The sequence below is a fragment of the Corvus cornix genome, chromosome 6 (genome assembly GCF_000738735.6).
Source record: "Corvus cornix cornix isolate S_Up_H32 chromosome 6, ASM73873v5, whole genome shotgun sequence".
NCBI lineage: Eukaryota > Metazoa > Chordata > Aves > Passeriformes > Corvidae > Corvus > Corvus cornix.
The window spans coordinates 34,150,878-34,171,541 of NC_046336.1; the positions used below are offsets into that span (position 1 = coordinate 34,150,878).

Below are 20,664 nucleotides of genomic sequence, written 5' to 3' on the forward strand. Positions count from 1 at the left end.
TATTTTTTCTGCTGAAAACTTTGCACACTTTTCAGGCAAAATCAAACCCTGTTTTTTTGTCGCAGATGAGGAGAAAAAATCTTGAAAGCAAAAGAATTCTGCTGCCCCCACCCCAACCAATTTTGGTGCATGAATGTGCCTTGCAAGCAGCAAAAAAAAGGAGTGATTGGTCTTTGCAGAAAGCAGATTCTGTGACTATTTCAAGATCTGATCAGTATTCTTTAATTTCTTGAGTTAGGGATAAAAGTTTCTAAAATTCTGCATCAAAATGCCAGATCAGCCACTGAGAGAAGTGCAGAGATGGAGTTTGCTGGGGGGTGGTGTAGGAAAATGTACACAGTGTAAGCATCGTTACAGGTAACACTGGCTTAATTAAAATAAAGAGGGTAATTTTCAAAGCTGCAGGAAAGATTTAGGACTCTTGCTTCATTAGAAGTATGAATTTGCTTTCCTTAGCTGAGATAACACTGCTCTTCATGCTGGTTTTTAACATTCCTGAGCGCTTACATGAGTTACTTCTTTTGGTGGAGAGTAAGCCGAGTGAAAACCTCATGCTGGGGAGAAAAGGTAAACTTTGGGCAGAAATAAACAGAACAGGGCCAAGAAATTAATGAAGGTGATCTTCTTCTAAATTCCCAACTAATGGTACCTGGGGAGGTCAGGGGGGTTCAGGTGGGGTCAGACTGGGAAGGGGCTTGCAGGGCCTCTTTTGAGAGGTGTAACCACCAAAAACCTGGAGCCCTGACTTTAAACCTAAACCTCATCCCCACCTCTCACCCCACTCCCATAATCCAATTCCTAACCCCACTATTTTAATCACAGAAACATGGAATGGTTTGTGTTGGAAGGGACATCAAAGCTCTTCCAGTTCCATGGGCAGGGACACCTCCTACTGTCCCAGACTGCTCCAAGCCCCAGTGTCCAACCTGGCCTTGGGCACTGCCAGGGATCCAGGGGCAGCCCCAGCTGCTCTGGGCACCCTGTGCCAGGGCCTGCCCACCCTCCCAGGGAACAATTCCTTCCCAATATCCCATCCAGCCCTGCCCTCTGGCAGTGGGAAGCCATTCCCTGTGTCCTGTCCTTCTGTCCCTTGTCCTGAGTCCCTCTCCATGTCTCCTGGAGCCCCTTTAGGCCCTGCAAGGGGCTCTGAGCTCTCCCTGGAGCCTTCTGCTCTCCAGGCTGAACAATACCAGCTCTCCCAGCCTTTCCATCCCTTTAATCATCTCCAAGGCCTTTAAGAAGGAGAAGGCTGTCCTCAAAAATGAGAATTTTAGCAATGCACCAAAATAATGCTACAGATTTAACGATGGGAGTTGTTTATTCAGGCACTCACCAACTGTAGAAATGAAGTTATTCTTTAATTTCAGCCTGGAATATGCAGGTAGTGAGCACAATATCTTACAATGGTTCTACTGCCATTGGTGCTTATTCTTGTTCATTGAATTTTGGGTCGATTCCGTGTGGTTTTGTGCATGTGGATGAGGAACCTAAAGCAAATTTGGTGTCCAGTGGGTATCAAATGCTCTGCTTCCACTAACAGGGTTTAAGAGTCCAACGGGGTGACTGATCCTTCCCAGGGATAGTGTAAAATCCAAAGTAAACCCCAAAATTGTAGACAGTGTGGATGAAGTGGATCCAGCAGCTCTTGCTTTTGCCTGCTCCTGTCACACCGAAGCCCAGGCTGATGGAACAGCCACAGCCCAAGGTTCTGTCGTCACCTTCCAGTGAAACTCAGAATTGAAGTCTCTGGCTCTATTTACAACATTGAAATCCAAACCAATTCCCATCCAAACAGCCAATTTTTTTTCCTGCAAAACAATCTCCGGAACTCCAAGCCCTTGCTGATTAGAGGAGAAGTGTTCTGCAGTGTGTGAACAACACACAGCATGATGCATCTTCATTTCCAAAATTCACAATGACGATAATTTATCATAAAAGCTGCTGACAATGGGCATTAATCTCTGAGTAAAGCAAGGAGGAAACTCTGTTCTCGTGGCAGTGCAATTCATTTCGACCCTCTCCCTCTCCTCCACGCCTGAGGGATTGGGAATTCTCTGGGCGAAGCAATTGCAGCCTCAGCGGTGTGGATTTTTGGGCGTAGAATATGGAATTCTTTTAGTGGGATGTGGAATCCAGAGGTGACCACACTGCTGGCAGAACATGCCTGTGTTTCACATAGCCCAGAGCAGTTTTCCTCCCATCCTCAATTTTGGAAAGGACCTTAAAGACCTCCCATCCCCACCCCTGCCATGGGCAGGGACACCTCCCACTGTCCCAGGCTGCTTCAAGCCCCAATGTCCAGCCTGGCCTTGGACACTGCCAGGATCCAGGGGCAGCCCCAGCTGCTCTGGGCACCCTGTGCCAGGGCCTGCCACCACCCTCCCAGGGAACAATTCCTTCCCAAGATCCCATCCAGCCCTGCCCTCTGGCACTGGGAAGCCATTCCCTGTGTCCTGGCCCTCCCCTTGTCCCCAGTCCCTCTCCAGCTCTCCTGGAGCCCCTTTAGGTACTGGAAGAGGCTCTAAGTTCTCCCTGGAGCCTTCTCCTCTCCAGGCTGGACAGCACAGCACCCACATTCCATTGGAATTAGCCAGCTTGCCATACTCTCCAAGCAGAAATAGGGAATTTTAGGCACACGGGGATTGCTTTGCAATAACCCAAACTGCTGCCTTGTTCAGGGGTGGAATAAATCCACAGCACATTGGGCAGTCAGATTTAGGAGATAACTCCCAGCTTTGAAGGCTGACAGAAATTTGGGGAAATACATGGATGTTGTGTTGACTTCCAACAAAATATTCCATACGGGGAAACAAGAAGGTATTTTATTGGCCTTCAGAATTTAACTGAGTAAAAATGGGTAAAGCTTCATTAACAAGACACCAGATGTGTGTGGGAGTGCATCGCTTTTCCCAGGTCTGCCTGACCAAATCATTTATCTCTTCTATATATAAATATATCTACAAAAACAAAAAAACCAGTACAACTGGATGAAAATAAGGGATAGACAACACGCAGTTCATTACAGCAGACATTTGTTTGGATTTCTGAAGACATCCAACAGTTCTAATATATTTTAAAAAAGAAAAATAAATGTTTCCAGCATAGAAACATATTGCTGAACCTTCCTCCTGAAAGAATTCCTGTTCTCTGCTTTAAACAGAGTGGGAGAAGAGAAGGCTCCAGAGGCAACTCCAAGTCCATTCCAGAGCCTAAAGGGGCTCCAGGAGAGCTGGAGAGGGACTGGGGACAAGGGATGGAGAGACAGGACACAGGGAATGGCTTCCCAGTGCCAGAGGGCAGGGATGGATGGGAGATTGGGAAGGAATTGGATGTGTTTATAAGGACCTGGATTTTCCCAAAAGCAAGAGGTGAAATGAGCCCAGCACCTGAGCAATTTGATTTTTAAGCCCCCCAATAACAAGTTTCAAGGTGCCTCCCTCTATCCTGGGTCTCTCCCTCCCCATTTGGAGCGCTGGGGTCTCCGCCCTGTGTTTCCCTTTGGCGCTGGGAGAAAGGGGAAACCTCCAAGCCAATCCATGCCTGGAGGCCCAAATGCCTCTTGAATTTTCCTGAATTCCCCCATGGCACTGTCTCAGTTGGATAAACACTGGAGAAGCAGCCCCCAAATAGCCCTGCAGCCCCCTGTTGTGTTGTCCATCCCTGGGATAACTCACAGGCACACGGGAAAAAGGAGCTGGAAAGAGCCAGTCAGAGAATTTCCTGTTGAATATTTCATCTTGGGGAAGGGCAGCGAATATATTTGAGTCGAAACAAATTACAGATAAGTGCCTGATGTGTTTTAGGGTGGGTATTTTAGAAGGATAAAACTTGTTATGAATTTCTCCTTGGTTTCTGAGTTGACAGCCTTCATGAAAATATGTAAAGTACTTTAATGAAAACCTCAGGCAGTGTTTTCTTGTTATTTTTCTTATTTGAAGCTGCCTTTATCAGGAATAAAATAGCAGATATTGAAAGCTGTGTGTTCTGCTCTTCTCTGTTTGTTTGGGAAGTGAAAACTATTTAAACAAAGGAAAACGTGTGAGATTAGTTGCTCTTCTTAATCAGCAATTAAGATATGAACAACATCATTAATCTTCTATTTTATGTTTTCCAGGTGATCAACATATAATCTCCACAGCTATGGCTGAGAAGTGCAGTTAAGGTACTGTGGTAATTCCCTTTTAATATGGGCATGTTTTTGCTGGAAATGATTCCCAAAATCCTCTCTCGAATAATTTGTAATAACCTGTATTCCTCGAGGCTGAGTTCACCTCTGGATGGTTTTCATTTGCCAATTTGTCCACTGCACTTCCTGAAAACAACATTATTTTTTTTCCCTTGTTTCCTGGTGTTGAATTCAGGAATGTTTTAGGATGTCTGTACAGACACACAATGAGAACCATGCTTCCATGATGAAGGTCATGTCTTTGAAATATTAACTCCAAAAATGTGGTGGGGAAAGGATGAAAAACGTGTCCCTCTGGAATGCTGGCTGCTCTGTGGCACCGAGAATTTGTTGATTGGAATGACAAGATAGAAATCAGCTCCGCAGCTCTGCTGGACCACAGGGAAAAGAGGTTTGGTTTTGTTGGGAATGCACATCTCATGACCAGGATTATCTCCCTTCAAGTCGTGTTTCCACTTGTGGAATTCTGGCAGGAGGGGAGGAGGAGGAGGAGGAAATGTGGCAGGTTCCTTTTCCTGGCCACTGAACTCAGGTTCCAATGTAAACTGCAATGAAGGAAAAGTCATTTCTTTCCTAGGAAAAATTCAGATAAAGATTCAAACCTTGATGAGCAATATGGAGCAGTTGTTCTCGAATGGCGGGAACTAATTCTTGCCACAGCAATTGTCAGGGCAAGATTTCCATTCCCCTTCTACATCCACATCAGTTTAATGTTGCTGTCAAAGGAGGGAGCTGGAAAATCATCCTGCAAATCCAATTCTCCTTTTTGTTGGGATTTTTTGTTGCTGAGTCTGCATGATTTATTTGGCTAAAGCATAGCAAAGCTCTTGCTTTTGTTAGTGACTTCCTTTGGAGAAAGTGAATCCATTACTTTTCTGATCGTTATCTCCGGTCCCTAGCAAAAACCTTTCATGTTTATTTCCATCTGGGAATAATGCATTCTGATGTGAGAACACTGGGCAAAAAGAGATCCCGGGAAGTCCATGCAGATCTGCTGATTTCTTGGGTCAGGTTTGGAACAGAGAGTAATCCAGAAGATCCTGAGTGAAAAGTGGGATAAAAGGGAAAATTCTGCTCAGCAGGTGATTTTATCTGAGTACCAGGCTGGTTCTTTTTTGCTGAGCCAGTGAACATCTCACACTACAGAGATGCAGGGGGCTTAAGCTCTCTGGATTTATAGGCAGCATTTATTCAGTGCAGTTCCCAGAGGAAATTATTATTGAAAGCGGAGATGGCGCAGATTAATACAGGAATTATAAGGAGCTGGCTAAGGCAGATAAGGAGCTGGGAAAAAGGGGGACTGGGACAGAATGAGGTAAGCTCCAGGTGCAGGGGAGGAATCAGAAGCATTCCTGAGGGACAGGTCTCATGAGCAGCCCTCCCTAACACTTCTTTAGTGACTTTGGTCAAGGTCTTTGATCCAGGTTTTGAAGCTCCTGTAGTGCTGTGAAGGACACAAGAATTACACAAAAGAATTTTGTTGACTGTGTGGATTAGTAGAACAAATGCAGCAGAAAATTTAATAATCATAAGCCATTGTGTTAGGGACTAAGAGCAGGGGGGCTGCTGTAAACAAAACAAGAGTTTCAGCGTATGGAAGTTCAACTTTTTTTTTAGGGAAAGTGTTTGGTCGTAGCATGTAGCTGAAGCTTTCACAACTCCAGAATTTGCCAGGAAACCTGTTCCTCCCAGAGCTGTGATTTACTCTAAATAGTTCAGAGCCTAGGTATGTAATAAAGGCAGAATAAATAAAATTTTAGATCTGAAATATCAAGTTCTGAACCTGATTCCATCGAGTTTGAATTGGCTGCAGGTGTGAATCCAACCTTGCCTGAGGAGTAGGAGGAAGGTGCCAGACTAGCAAGAAGTAGGTTATTGTAGCAGCCTTGGAACTGATTTTCATGAAAGCAGCCCATCTGCCTCCTCCCCTCCAAAAATCCCCAAACAAACCAGAAAATGGAACCAAGCCAGGGTGGATCTCGGGCTCTAAGTGAGCAGTCCTGTTCCTTGAGGTAGGAAACCTCCGCTGGGGTGGGGGAGCTGCAGCAGCTCAGCCACAGGGACAGAGCTGGAGGCAGAGCCCTCCCAAGGGGAGCTCCAGGAGGTGGCTGGGGGATCAAGCTGTGCAGTTCTGGCTACAGGAGGGAGGAATTCAGCACGATCTGACTGTGGGGCACCTCAGCCTTGTACAGAGGCAAACTGGCGCCATCAGTGCTCACCCCACCTCGCAGGAGAACCAGCACGCAGTGTGGGGGTCCGGCTTCCTAAAGTGTGCATCAAAATACACTGACACCTGCCTTAGGAGGCACTGGCAGTGTGGGGACCAGGACAAGGGCTTGGTGTCCTCAAAGGAAGCTTCCTGGAGGAATTCAGGGTCACTGGAAGGTTTGCTGACACAGGGGCATCACTCAGCAGTCTTCCCTCTAGGTGAAGAATCCTAAAACTACTGAGAAAGAGGAAAAAGAGGGGGCATTTTATCATAGAATCCCAGAATGGTTTAGGTTGGAAGAGACCTTAAAGCTCTTCTAGTTCCAGCCCCCCTGCCACCTTCCACTCTCCCAGGCTGCTCCAAGCCCTGTCCAACCTGGCTTTGGACACTTCCAGGGATGGGAAATCTGCAGAGTAGCACCCCCAGAGTGATACCAAGATGATGGTTAAAAGGACCAAATGAACCCCGAAATGGGTCCTCATCAGTGAAACAGGAGTATGATCATCACAAGTGTGCTGTGCTCTGTGTCCGACCCTCTGAGGATGTGGGATTAAAGCCAAAAGGATGAGAAAGAAAAGGAATGCTCTACAGATCAGTGAAAAAATTGGTCAAAAGATAGGAAACAGAAGGCTGGAGAAACTGAGCAGTTTCCTGAGTGAGAGGATGACAGCAGCAGAGTCTCCAAGGAATCTGCACAAACCTGTGATACTCAACTGGTAAATGAGCTGCGAAAGACATGGCGTGTGCTGCCGGTGCTTTCTCCAGAGCACTGAAGCCGAGTGCTGACTGTGGAAAACTGCAGAAGGATTGAGGCAGAATTAACTGCTGGGTAAGGCTGTGGCAGGTGAAATCCCCTGGAGGTGGATGCAAAGGGAAAAAGACAAAAATCCCACCCTCGGGTGATGAGTGCTGAGCTGGGCATTGCCACTCACTGGCCAAGAGCTGTAAAATACAAAAGATGCCTCTCCCAGAATCATCATCAAGGAATCATCCCAGAATGGTTTGGGTTGGAAAGGACTTCAAAGCCCATCCCATTCCATCCCCTGCCATGGGCAGGGAGACCTTCCACTACCCCAGGCTGCTCCAAGCCCCAATGTCCAGCCTGGCCTTGGACACTGCCAGGGATCCAGGGGCAGCCCCAGCTTCTCTGGGCACCCTGTTCCATGTTATCTTTAGTTCTGGACATTTCATAGCAGGGCCTGAAAAATAGAAATCCTTTTTGTTAAGGAAGTGTGTGAGCTGCAAGGTTTACGACAAAAGGAAGCTGTAACATTGTGGGGATTTAAAAAACAAACAGAAAACTGTGTGCATGTGATAAGATGGAAAATGGTGTCACTGTTACATCTAACAGGGGCCTAAAGGACAGATGTTCCCAGAGAACAGATATCCATTAGAACATGGTGGAAAGGGGGAGATTTTGAAAGAGAGCCAGAACCTACAGATGGAAACTTTAAATAAATAAAAATCAACTTGTAAGTAGCCAGTATAAATAATGCAGGAGATGTGTAACATATTCTGGATTGTTCAGAGCAGCAGACAGACAGTCCCTGCATCGCAGAGGGGTTGGGAGGGATGGAGCAGCCTGCAGTGGGATCAGCTGAGAGGGAGTCAGAACCTCCAGGACAAAAGGAATGTCAGGATTCCAGGAAAGAGCAAAGACTTTGCAGAATTGGTTGTTTGAACAGTGATTTTAATCTCCCTGGTGCTGTCCAAGAGTTAGTTCAGGGATGCTCCATCCCACAGGAGTTCCTTGGCCTATTTTGGAGATAAATAAAGGCAAAGGAGAGAATATCAAAGGACACTGCATGTTTGAGTGTATGAAGTGATAAAAGATGTGTGTCCCACCAAGCCCCAGGTGACCTCAGTGGCAGCAGAGGGAAAGTGCTTTTGCTAAGCCACCCATCCAAACTGTTCAGGGATTGCTGATTTTAAGAAACCATCCACAAGACTCAGGAGAATTTAATGTCCAAGCAACAACCAAGACAGTGTTCCCTTGGAAAGACCCCCACACTGACAGGGAGATTGTGCTGGTTGGGAAACAGAGGACAACTGTGAGAAGGAAAGGGTGAAACTTTGTGTGTCCCAATTGCCTGCTGTCCTGCTCTGAGGAGAGAAATAATTTAGCTTTGGACATGGAGGACCAGGAGCCTTGGCTGAGGACGGATGAAATCGTGGTTTTCCCAGCAAATGCAGTGACCCCTCTTTTGAATGGGAATGCAACTTCTCAGTCTTTGTGTAGCTTTTACCCCTCTCCAAAAAAAAAGTCTCTGTGTTGCTTGCAGGGCTGTCCATCTCTTCCTTTCAGCCCAAGGGCGTGCCTGTTGCCACCACGAGCTGGAAATCCAGTTCTGTAACCCCTTCCACACAAAATCCACGGAAAATCAAGAGCACCCTCAGCAGCCGTGCAGGAGACATGGAGCTGAGGGTGCAGTGACACAGCCCAAGGACAGGGTCATCCAGAGGGGCCTGGACGAGCTTGGGAAGTGGCCCATGGGAATCTCATGAGGTTTAACAAGGCCAAGTGATGTTGCTGCCGCTGGGTCTGGACAATCCCAGATAAGAGCACAGTCTGGGGGAATCCTCCCTGGGAGGGTGGGCAGGCCATGGCACAGGGTGCCCAGAGAAGCTGGGGCTGCCCCTGGATCCCTGGCAGTGTCCAAGGCCAGGCTGGACACTGGGGCTTGGAGCCATCTGGGATGATGGAAAGTGTCCCTGCCCATAGCAGGGGTGGTACTGGATGGGCTTTAAGGCCCTGTCCAACCCAAACCGTGAGTGGTTCTGTGATTTCTGCCTTATTTTCCATTCCCTTAATGCCTCGCTTGTTTTTTTGCATGCCAGCTCTGCAGTTACACATTACCAAGAAAATATCTGTATATGTTGTGTTCCAGCTCTCACACACCACGGGTGAAATACTGTCATTAAAGGAACCAATTTAAAGCCCCATGTTATTAAATAAATGCTTCCCGATAAACATCCTGATAGGGGCTTGATGCAAGAGGGAAGTTGCTGGCAAAAGTGTGTCATAAACCAACGACTTCACATTAATTAACAGAGGAGAAGGCTTTGCACTTCCTTATGCTAAAAACCAAAGTGAAGAAATTATTTTAAACAACTTCAGCTTGTTAGTGAAGCCTTGTGTCTGGGGAATTTGCCTGGCTTCTTAAAAAATGGGTTCTATAAAATGTGTGATGCATCGTTGAAGTGATTTGATTAAATAAAAGGCTGTACCTTTTTGGTCTCTGGCTTCTGGCAACTTGGGTGATCTGGGAATCAGACATTCCCACTCTGCACATCTCCCTGACAGGAGGGGGCAGCCGGGGGGGTCGGGCTCTGCTGCCAGGGAACAGGGACAGGACAAGGGGAAACGGCCTCAGGCTGGGCCAGGGGAGGCTCAGCTTGGACAGCAGCAGGAATTTCTGCATGGAAAGGGTGCTCAGGCCTTGGCAGGGGCTGCCCAGGGAGGTGTTGGAGTCCCCATGCCTGGAGGTGTTCCAAAAACATGTGCATGTGGCACTTGGGGACATGGTTAGTGGAGAACATGGTGGTGGTGCTGGTTGGTGGTTGGATCTGATGATCTTGAAGGTCTTTTCCAACCTTAGTGATTCTAAGATGTTCTCAGACTTCCCTTGTGCTGCTGTGTTAGAAGCCAGAGCAGTGTGTTCAAGGAATCTTAAGGGCAAGGCTGATCCTTTGTGACAACAATAATGACTTTATTCTTCAGAAATTAGGATTATTTTGATAAATTTTGCTGCAGGAGCTGCATTGCTGCTATCCCTCCCCTCAAAGCAGTGGTTTTGGCACATTAAAAATGGTGTTTTAATGCAGTGCTGTTTTCTTATTGCATCTGTCTCCCCAAGTAACCCAGGAGCTTGATTTCTCCAGCCACAAATTTTCCTTATTTTCACCAGGATCTCCATTCCCTGCATTAAAACAATGCCATAAGGAACAAAATGTTGGTTGCACTGTTGGTCATGGCAGTGGGAGCCAGCCAGGCAGCAGGATTGCCTTTGCCATAATGTCACTTCATTCTAAAATTAGTGCTTATTGGGGTTTCCAAGAAGAGGAGCGGAACAAAGAAATACAAGTTGGTGTTGTGGTTTATCCCAGCCAAAACCAGGACAGGATGGTTTTCAAGGGTATTTAAAATTGGTGGAAAAGAGGTGCCAGTAAGAGAGATTCCCGTGTGGAAGTCAGAAGGGATTTGGCAGCTTTGACTCCCCCAAGAGGAATAGAATCCAAACCTGGGCTTGTGCCTGGGCATTCCTTGGAGGACGATGCTCTTCCATACCTGATTTTATTCTCTGGATATATTTCTGTCTGTATGTTAAAGAAATGAATCCTTCTGAAGATTCATTTTTGATTTAGGCTGGGGCCGGTCTTTTCTTGGTTAAAACCTTCCATTATTATTTCTGTGGACGGTGTAAAAGCCTTCCCTGACCTAAGAGTAGAACCTTTCCCTGGGAAGAATAAATAACATGCACACTGACCTTTCAGTCCCAAGGAGAGTGTCTGCTTAAGAACTTCACAGCTCCTTGCCTCAGTGCAGGTTGACATTTGCAAGGTTGATAAGTTGGTTATTTGGATGTAAATCGACAGGGAAGGAAAACCACTTTCAATAGTTGTGATAAGAGTCCACTTTTTCTCAGTTTAATATAAAATAATGGACAGGACATCACAGAAACGCACCATCACTGCCTAATTTAAATAGTGGCTGCTGTTATGTATCAGTCTGGTGGTCTGAAAAGGAAAAGAGTTAAAATTTATTTGAATAAAGAGAAAGAAAATTCCTATCAGGGAGTTTGCTCACTATGCCTTAGAGCATCTTTGCAAGCAACTATGTGTGGTGGTAGTGTTTTAGGGATTAGAAGGGCTGTGGAATATGAGTCATCCTGAATTCTAATCGAGATGTGCAAGCATCTGATACAGAGAAGTGAGAAAAATGAAGGTTTGGGTTGGTTTTTTTTCCTTTATTTCTTCCTTTGAAGACCCTGGATCTCATCCATGGTTCTGAGTGGTTGGCTCTGGCCACAACAGCAACGGCTGCCCACACTCCTTGTTCTTGGTTTAGCCAAAGCTGCTTCCAAAATCTTGAGGAATTTGGTCTGGGCAGAAGCGGGTTGATGTATTATCATGGGATATCCTGAGTTGGGAGGGACCCACAGGGATCATGGATCCATCCCCTGGCCCTGCACAGACACCCCAACAGCCCCACCCTGGGCATCCCTGGCAGCGCTGTCCAAACGCTCCTGGAGCTCTGGCAGCCTCGGGGCCGTGCCCATTCCCTGGGGAGCCTGGGCAGTGCCCGGCAGCCTCTGGGGGAAGCACCTTTCCCTGATCTCCAGCCTGAGCCTGCCCTGGCCCATCCCCAGCTCCCAGAGCAGAGATGGGAGCTGTCCCTCAGGAGAAGAGGTAGAATGGCAAAATGGCCCTACTGAACAACCTTGTGCTCTATAATTCTCCATCTGCCCATTAACAGATCTTCTTTTTGGAGATATGGGCAGGATGTTGATGCCTTGGGTTTTAACTTTCATATTTTTCAAATCCTGTACTGCCCAGTGTGTAACTGAAGTTTCTTGTAGCCTGCTAACTTCTGCTCTTTCCTGCCAGGTAGACATAACAAAGCCTCTCCAGGCCTGTTCTCCAAGGACACTCAGACCGTCCTAGGCCCAAAATGTGTAAACCAACATCTTAAGAGGGGAGTGAGCTTGGGGAAACTACATCATTAAAATGAAGCTTTAATTGGAGAATTAACCCTGATATGCAAATGAACGAAACTTACAGAAGTGTGAAGAACTCATGACCTGTCATCCATCTTGGGGTCCATCTTGGCGGCAGCCTCTGGCTCCCCAGGGGAATCTTTGAAGGCCTTTCAAATAAATACCTACCTTTATTCCCTTATTCTTGTCTAGTCTCTGTTTTTAGGTAGCCTCTCAAGGCACCAATGTTACTCCCACACTGCTGTTCTGGGCAGATGAAACTCTTTGTTTAGAGGCTTCCCAGCTTATTCTATTCTTCTGACCCTCAAGGACCAGTGGCTAATCCAGTGTTTCTTTAAACATGACTGTTTATAAAACGGTGCTGGGTAAGACTCAGCTTCTGAACCCTCCATGGTCACTGCAAACCTTGACTGCTTACTTGGAGAGGGCTCCCAAAAAAACATTCCTTGGACTCCCTTGTTCTTAAGCACACACAGGCTGCTCTGTGCTGGGAGCTGTTCCAAACTGCTCTGGAGCTGAGGCAGAGCGTCCTGTTCTCCTGGCATCCCAGCAGACTTTGAATGGGACATTCTGGAACTGTACACATCGGAAGGCAGAAGTGGGAGCCTTTCACCTCTCTCAGCAGTGCCTGCACAAGGCTCCAGGTTTGCTGCTGTGGCGGATAACCCTTCCCCCTGCTCTGCTCATGGCTCATGGGTGCAAGAGCGCTGCCTTTGCTGCCTGTTCCTCTGCAGGATTTACCTGTCATGCCCTGGCCTGGGACACAGACTTTTCAGGGATGAAGCCTTTGCATTCAGCTCCTTCTTCAGTCTCTTCTGGAGCATTGTCTTGGACTGGTTGTGTGTTATTTGCGGTGTGTTCTGGGCTTTGTCCCTTCCCCAAGTGAGTGATTCCAGGTTCTGCATCATGCCTGTTGTTCTGTAAGACAGGGATTGAGATCATACCCAAAATTAATTCCCAAGGTAACCTGGAACTCTTACCAGGACTGATCCACCACTTCCTAGCCCTTGCCTTGAAACCGCTGTTAAGAGTCAGAAAAGAAGTGGTGTAATGCATAGAACATTTGCTAGATACACATTAGGCCCTTCTGGGACATTCCGACATTTCATTTATCCAAACTTTCCCCTGTTCTCACCTCAACCCCTGAAACTCGCTATTAAATTTGTAGGAAAAGAGCCTTACAGAACACATGTTTATTTTTCTGGTTCAAAATTATTGGCAGGCCTCCTTCCTGAACATCAAGGCAAAGCCAACCCCATCTCCTCCAGCCTCTGAGAGCTGCGAGTCAGCACAGTGAAACAGCCCAGTGCCTTTTATTAGATGTTGTGTACTTGACAGCCAAGTCAAATGCCAAGCTTGGGAGAGCAGTAATTCAATTCCTGCCTGAGTAATACACTGAGTGTGTCATTCCTGTCCTCCAGAGAAACCTGTGACCTCTGCCGTCAAGGCCAGCTGAAAATGAAGAGGTGCCTCCTCGGAGATGAGTTTTCCAGGGTAATATTGGCAGTGTCTGAACCAACCCCCCTCCACAACCGTGTTTCACTTTCCAGAGACTTTGGAACTGGGGAATAAATGAGAGGCCATATCTGGTCTATCTCCAGAAAAACAGGAGACATAGAGTTGTTATGACAACAGAAAGTAAAGGGAAAACTGATTTCAAAGTGGTCATTTTGGAGCGAATCCAGAGGAGGCACCAAGATGATCAGAGGAATGGAGCTGAGAGAGTTGGGATTGAAGCTTTGGGGTGAGCTAACTGGTCAGCAGCAGTGTGGAAAGGGTTGTTAAGCACTGGAAGGGGCTGCCCAGGGCAGTGGTGGAGTGCCCATCCCTGGAAATGTTCAAAGCCCATGTGGATGTGGCACTCAGGGACATGGTGTGGTTTGAACTCAGTGGTGGTGCTGGTGGACGGTTGGATTTGATGATCTCAAAGATCTTTTCCAACCTTGAGGATTCTGTTTTGTTCTATTTGGTGGCACCTCCTTGGTGCAGAAAGCGGTGCTGGAGAGGGAGGGTCTCTTTAAACATGAGCAGAGCTCAATTTTCTTGAGATGACAGGAAGATAACCACAAGACTTTGGTGGGCTGAAAGAAAATACATTTTAATGATGCTTTTGCTAAGGCAACTCCATCAAAGCCCCTGGAGTTGCTGCTTCCTCCTTCTCTGTGTACAAGTGGTTTTACTCTTCTGCTACATCCCAGTGTTGTACTTTACTCACGGGAACTGGTCTCTGTGTGGCACCACATGGCAAAAATCCCAGAATCTTTAAGTCTGGAAAAGCCCTCCAAGGTCATCCAGTCCAAGCTCTGCCACCAAACCATATCGCAAAGTGCCACATCCATTCAGGAATTTGCTTGGGATAAATTCCATGTGCAGTTCTGTTTCACTCCAAGGAAAATTTGCAAACAAAATTACTTTTTTCACATCAGCGTCTTTTCACCTAAATGTGCTGTTCATGGGTGAGACTGTATTTAATAAAGTAGCTTGTTTCTGGCTAATTTATAAATTGAATTAGAAATATATAAATTGAATTTCACCATCACGTAGGTGAGGAGTTGGGGTCCAGGCATGTGCCAAGAGTTAGGCAATTTATTCCATGAAGATTCCCACTCTGCTTTTTCGGGATCAATGCAAGATTTCTCCAAGGGCACTACAATCTCCTGAGAGTATGAGGAAAAGAGTTTCACTTCTGTCATTGAAGGAGTAAATGAACACAACCAAATGGCCAAAGGTGATGGTGAAACTGTTTTAAGGAAAAACTTCTAAGAATACACTAAAGGATTGCCCAAGAGACAAAGAGGTCATGGGATGAAATGGGATTAATTCATAGCAGATTTGTAAGTTTATTATTTACTTCTTTCTTTAGGTAAAATGAAACTCTGATTATTCAACTGCCATCCATATGGAAATTCCTCAAAAGCTGACACTTTGGGTGTTAAAACTGTAGTCGGAACTTGATGTTAGATGGGGTTACAGACCCATCAGATATCAAGTACTGCTCATATAAAATGAATTTTAAATACCCTGGGGTTTCTACGGGTTGTAGAATATCAACCCAAGGGGCAACTCCACTCCTCCAGCTTCTGAGGGGTGAAAAACTGCTCAAGCTATGAATCCAACCAATCCATCCAAGCTCTGTAATCCCAGCTTCAGGAATCTCCTACACCATCTGCACCTGATCATTGGAAGGACATTTCACAGTGGAATGGTGATTGGCAGTGGGAAACATTGATGTGAAAGAATTTAACCAAATCTGTTCAAAATGGGCAACTGCTCGCTGCTGTTAAAACTCCATCACATGTCATCCTCTAGGACCGGGACCAGGATTCATCCAGATGATTCATTTTAAAAAGAAAAAAATTATGCAGGAAGAAAACTCTGCAATCTCTCCTTTTTTTTTCCTGAAGAAACACAGAATAGCCAGAATTCCAACACAAAGGCAAATTGAATATGCATGGCCTTAATTTAACATCTCATTCAATGTGTCCCTCTGTCCTTTTTCCTTTTAGACTTCCCAGGAGTTTTTCAAATGTAAAAGGCAGAGGAGACCAAAACAAAATGTGAGCAGATACCACTTGAAAAAATACAATAGGTAAAGACATCCTTCCTGCTGAAGGTGACAAAGAGCCTTTGGAAAAATATCCTTTCCATGCTTCTGCCAGCCCTGGTGGGAGACTCTGCTGTGATGCCTGGCACTGGTTTTAGGATAAACCTTCATTTTGTCTGAACAGATGTAACTGATCTGCAGCTATTCCAATCCATTCCTTGCACACTTGGGATAAAGGAAGGCAGGATCACTCCTCAGCTGAACAGGATAAAACCTCATTGGGATGAGAGTGGTCTCACCCATCAGATTCTCTGGGATATAGATTGTTCTTTTTTTTTGGAGCCAGTAATGCTTCTGTCATCAACTTAACCCTTCTTGCCTTTTGCCTCCTTCCTGATTGTCCCATTTGTCCCTGTCACCAGCTTCAGCATGACCTCTGAGGAGTCTTAAGCAAGAAAATTTCAAGGGTAAAAAGGAGAGACAATGAAAAGGAAAGCAAATTCTCTCTCTTACAATAGGGTTTCAAATAAATTCATTTACTGTTGGATACTGACATTTTCTCAGTTTCACCTAAATCAACCATTGTTCAAAAACCGAGTGGACATGGTGGTATTCAGTCCAAAGCTGGAATTGATAACCTTGGAGGTCTTTTTCATCCTTAATGATTCTATTGTTGTACTGAATCCTAATTTCAGTGAATGCAATTTATATTGCTTGCTCCCTTTTTTGTTTTTTGGTCAGTGTCATTGTTTTATTCAGAAAAGTGCAAAAGGAGGGTTGGGCTTTCTTGCCCCTCCTAGGTTGCTCCAGGTGAATGTCCTGCTGCTCCTGAAAATGTGGTTGGGCTGTCTCTCTCCCATGCCTGGGAAGGGCAGGAGGAGCTGCTTGTGCTGGAGTCATGGAAAACAACAACTGCGTGCACAGGGTTTCTGGTTCAGGCAAAAATCTACCGTTTTATGGCAAAATAAGAACAGAAATCTGAATGTAACTGAGTGAAACTCTTGCTGTTTGAAATTGTGAAATGCCTTCATTTAGGTACAAGGTTTGTTCTCTTCTTTTTTTTTTTTCCCCTGTTGATTTATGGCAATGTTTTCTCTTAATTATCCTCTGTTTTCTAGTTAAAGAGAAATAGACTAAGAATGAGCACTCATTCTGAAAAAGAAAGTATCTCCTTGAGCAGAATTGATTTAAAGCCACCTCAGCACTGTTAAAGCTCCTAAGAGCCACTTCAGAGCATAGGCAGGTTCTTTGGGCCAGTTCGGAGAGAGAAGGAAAATTCCACTTCTGCCTGAAACCGGGGAAAATTCAGCCGGGGTGAGTCCAGAGTCAGGCACTGATCAAATTCCCTTGCTGTTCTTCTGAGGGAAAAAACATGTCTAATATCCCAAATAGTGAATATACTTAAATATCTCTCCAATGATTTTAAACAAACATGGATCAGGAATGAAAGGTCTGATGGAGCAGGAAATGAATGTCACAACCCTGTTGAGGTTCTAAGCACTCTGGTGCTTACCCTGTGCCCCTGATTTTGTCTTTTATGAGGAAAAGCTGAGGGAGCTGGGGCTGCTCAGCCTCGAGAGGAGCCCCAGCTGAGAGGGGCCCTCAGCCCTGGCTGTCCCTGGCTGCAGGGAGGGCTCCGAGCAGGGCCCGGGCTCTGCTCCGGGGCCCAGCAATGGCACCAGAGCACCGGGCAGGGCCTGAGCCCAGCAATTGCCCTGCCCAGGAGGCAGAACTGCTGCCCTGGGCAGTGCCCAGCCCTGAGCACATTGGCCACAGAGGCTCTGGGCTCTCCTCCCTGGGGCTGTTGCAGAGCTGTGTGCACACAGTGCTGTGCCTGTGCTCCGGGATGGCCCTGCTGGAGCAGGGAGGTGCCACCAGGTGCCCTCTGTGCTCCCTGCAGCCTGAGCCAGTCTGTGACAAACACACCCACACCAGCATAGAGAGCAAAGCAGGGCTGTGGGGCTGAGAATTAAATCAGCTGATGCTGCCCAAAAGCACAGCTGAAGCTGGAGGTGGGTAGATACCAACAGTCCTTGTTTGGATAATTTGAGATACTCCTGATGCTTTATCCCTGCAGAGGACTTCTCCAGGTACCCAGCCAATTTCAAACACAGGGATTTTGCTTTCACTTGTAAATTGTGGTGTAGGGAGACACAAGTTCATTTTGCTCCAATTAAAGCTGGAGAACGACAGTGCTGATGGTGGGGACTGAAGCTTTCCCCTGTTCCCATTAAGTTCACTTGGATATTCCAGGTTTTTTATTTCAATTTTTAATGAGCTCCTATAATAAGCTAAAACAAATGGCAATGCTTGCCAGAAGCTTCTCAGTGCACTTGCTAATGAGAGAATGAAAATAGATTTGGGATTGTTTGTAGAAGTCTTTGGATTAAATGTGTTTATTTTTGAGTGACTTACCTCCCTGTCTGAATATTAACAGTATATTCACAAAGCTCTGCCTCTTTTGCCAGTGGCCTAAGAAGCCAAATGGTTTCCTGCTGCTGTGCAATTTTATTGCTAGACTATTGATTTTACTAAGTTTTCTGCACAACCATATGGTCAAGAAATTTGAAGGTGAGAGGCCATAAAATGGAGCAAATACCTCTGAGGTTTTGGGTTTTGTTCTTCACAGTTATCATCCCCACCTTACATAATCTAAATAATTATTTTTATGAGCAGGTAGAAATGATAAACCACAACAAATACTCACATCTACTAGCAGAGACCTTCCTTCCTTTCCAAATAGTGCTTTCACAAGGTCACATCCAGAGGAGGAGTGTCTGGAAGGGACCAGGCAGGGGAAGCAAAGCCTGAGAGCCCTCAGCTGCAGCACCTCCACTGAGAAAGTTCTGTGCAGCCATCCCTGCACCTGCATTTGTGGCTTTGCACAAACTGGACTTTTTGGGTGAGACCTATCTTTTCATATTGACTCCTTTGGCTAAAATGGAAACCTCTGGTCACAGGAATGCTGGGGAGAACTTCAGCACAGCATTTGGATCACTCCCAGGGGAGCAAACCATAAGCAAACGGTTGCTTTAAAGAATCCAGCTTCTCTTTGTATTCAATTCCATGATCATTTTCCAGTGGGAGAGACAGGAAAATTAGGGTTATCCCAGCTGCTGCGCTGGCTGCTTGTAGAGCAGGCTTTAATTCTGCCTGGGTTTAGCTGAAGCCTCTCTGCCTGGGCCAGGGAGCCAATGGCTCACCCCTGAGCAGGAGATTTGGTCTTTGGGATGATGCACCTGAGGACCCGTTTTTCATCATGGGAAGATCCAACCTCTCACTGTGGTTGGGAGAATTTCCCAAGCAGTTGGACTTGGCTGCAATCTGGTTGGAGAGCACTCAGGGGTGACTGAGAATCTGGAATAAAGGCTGCATGGAAAGAGAGGAACAACCTCCATCCCAATGGGAGCTGAAGGTTCCAGCCAGGCTGGGGGGTGCCGTGTGATCTGGTCTGTGTGGGAGAGTAAAAGTACCACTGGCAGTGCTTTCCTCCTGAAACCAGGAGTGCCCTCCTTTGTGGTGTGGGCTGGCACTCAGCAGGTGGGTGTGGATGTGGCTGTGAGCACCTGTGACTGATGAAGTCAGAACAATATTTCTGATCTCCCCAGGGCCCATCTGGTTTTATTTTGTTGTTGTCAGTTTTTGAATCATGATATCACAGAACCCTTAAGGTTGGAAAAGACCTCCAGCATCATCCAGTCCAACCTTGGACTGATTCCACCATGTCCAAGTCCCATTCTTATTGTTCTTTCTTGCTTGCACCTGCCTTTTATTTTCACTTTTGACTTTTCCTCATTTTTCTTTTTTTACCATTTCCTTCTCCGTTCTGGAGAAGGAAAAGTGCCATCACCAAAAGCAGATTTCTCCCAGGAGAAAGATTCCTCCAGATTCTGCAAACCCCCTCTGAAATGTATCCCCACAGTACTGTGACATACAGAGATCTACGGAACAGGTGATAGCAAAAGGATTTTGTTTCATTCAGCTCTGAGCACGAATAGCATTGTCCCAGTTTTTCATTCCTACAGGCTCTCACTCTGGGACACTGTAGCAACTCTGCTGGAGTAAGAGGAGGGCTCAGAAGTCCATGTGAGTGTTTACCTTCACAGATGTGCTTTGCAAGAGCAGCCATTAGCTCTCCATCCCTTTTTAAATCCGAGGGAACTGATACAACCGGCAACACTGATGGGAAAGAGATGAAACGGTGGCAGGGGGAGGAAAAAAAAAATAAAAGTATCACAAACAAGGTTCAAACATGCAGCAGGTAAGAGTGAATTGTCAGTGTCTGACTCCTTGGGAGCAGTGGCAATTTATAACGCGGTGACTCAGCCGGGAGTCTGGCAGAAGGAGAAAGAAGCACTGGCTCCCTGCTTTGATGTCTCTGCCTTTCTGGAGGGGCTGGATGCAGCAGAGACCAGTGACTCACTGGGGCAGCTCCCAGTTCCCCACCCCAGCAGCTCCAGACCGCGGGGCCTTTCCGTATTAACACCCTGGCATCACCTTTAACACACACATTTTCAAGCTTTATTTCGCTGCCTTCCCAGCTCCTGGTGGTTTCGGTGCCTTGGCAGATCTAATCTGCATTCCAGAGGTAAACAGGGCATTAACGAAGGTGTGGAGAGCTCTGTGGTAATTGCAGAGCCAATTTCGGAATTGCACGAGGTTTACAGAGCTGGGAGAAGTTACTAGAGCACGGCTGAAATGAGGTGATCATAAGCACGGGTGCTGTATTGATTAATGCTCTCATGTGCAAGATAACGCAAAGGATCCTGTACCTGCTGTAATGCTTTTATCTGCTGTGCCTAATTGGAGTTTTACCCTGGATTTTACATATTCCATCAGTAATGAGTTAATTGTATATGCCAAATGGATAATGAAGTTATTAGCAGTGTGCCTGAAAGCCACAGAGGAATTATCCAGGAGGCTGCTTTCTGCTCCGGGTCCTGGCTGGTTTGATATTAAATTGATATTAATTTGAGCACTGATGTTGCACTGTTGTATATTGTGTAAA

At 46.2% G+C, this 20,664-nt stretch overlaps 1 protein-coding gene across 14 annotated transcripts in view; it reads left to right on the top strand.

Moving 5' to 3' along the window:
* The window catches only part of PCDH15 (protocadherin related 15), a 633,986-nt gene that overhangs the window by 256,249 nt on the left and 357,073 nt on the right, over positions 1-20,664 (top strand). For all 14 annotated transcript variants that reach the window (XM_039553538.1, XM_039553554.1, XM_039553537.1 and 11 more), the window contains exon 4: positions 4,115-4,162. The gene's annotated coding sequence lies outside the window, so the exon portion shown is untranslated. The remainder of the gene's footprint in view (positions 1-4,114; positions 4,163-20,664) is intronic.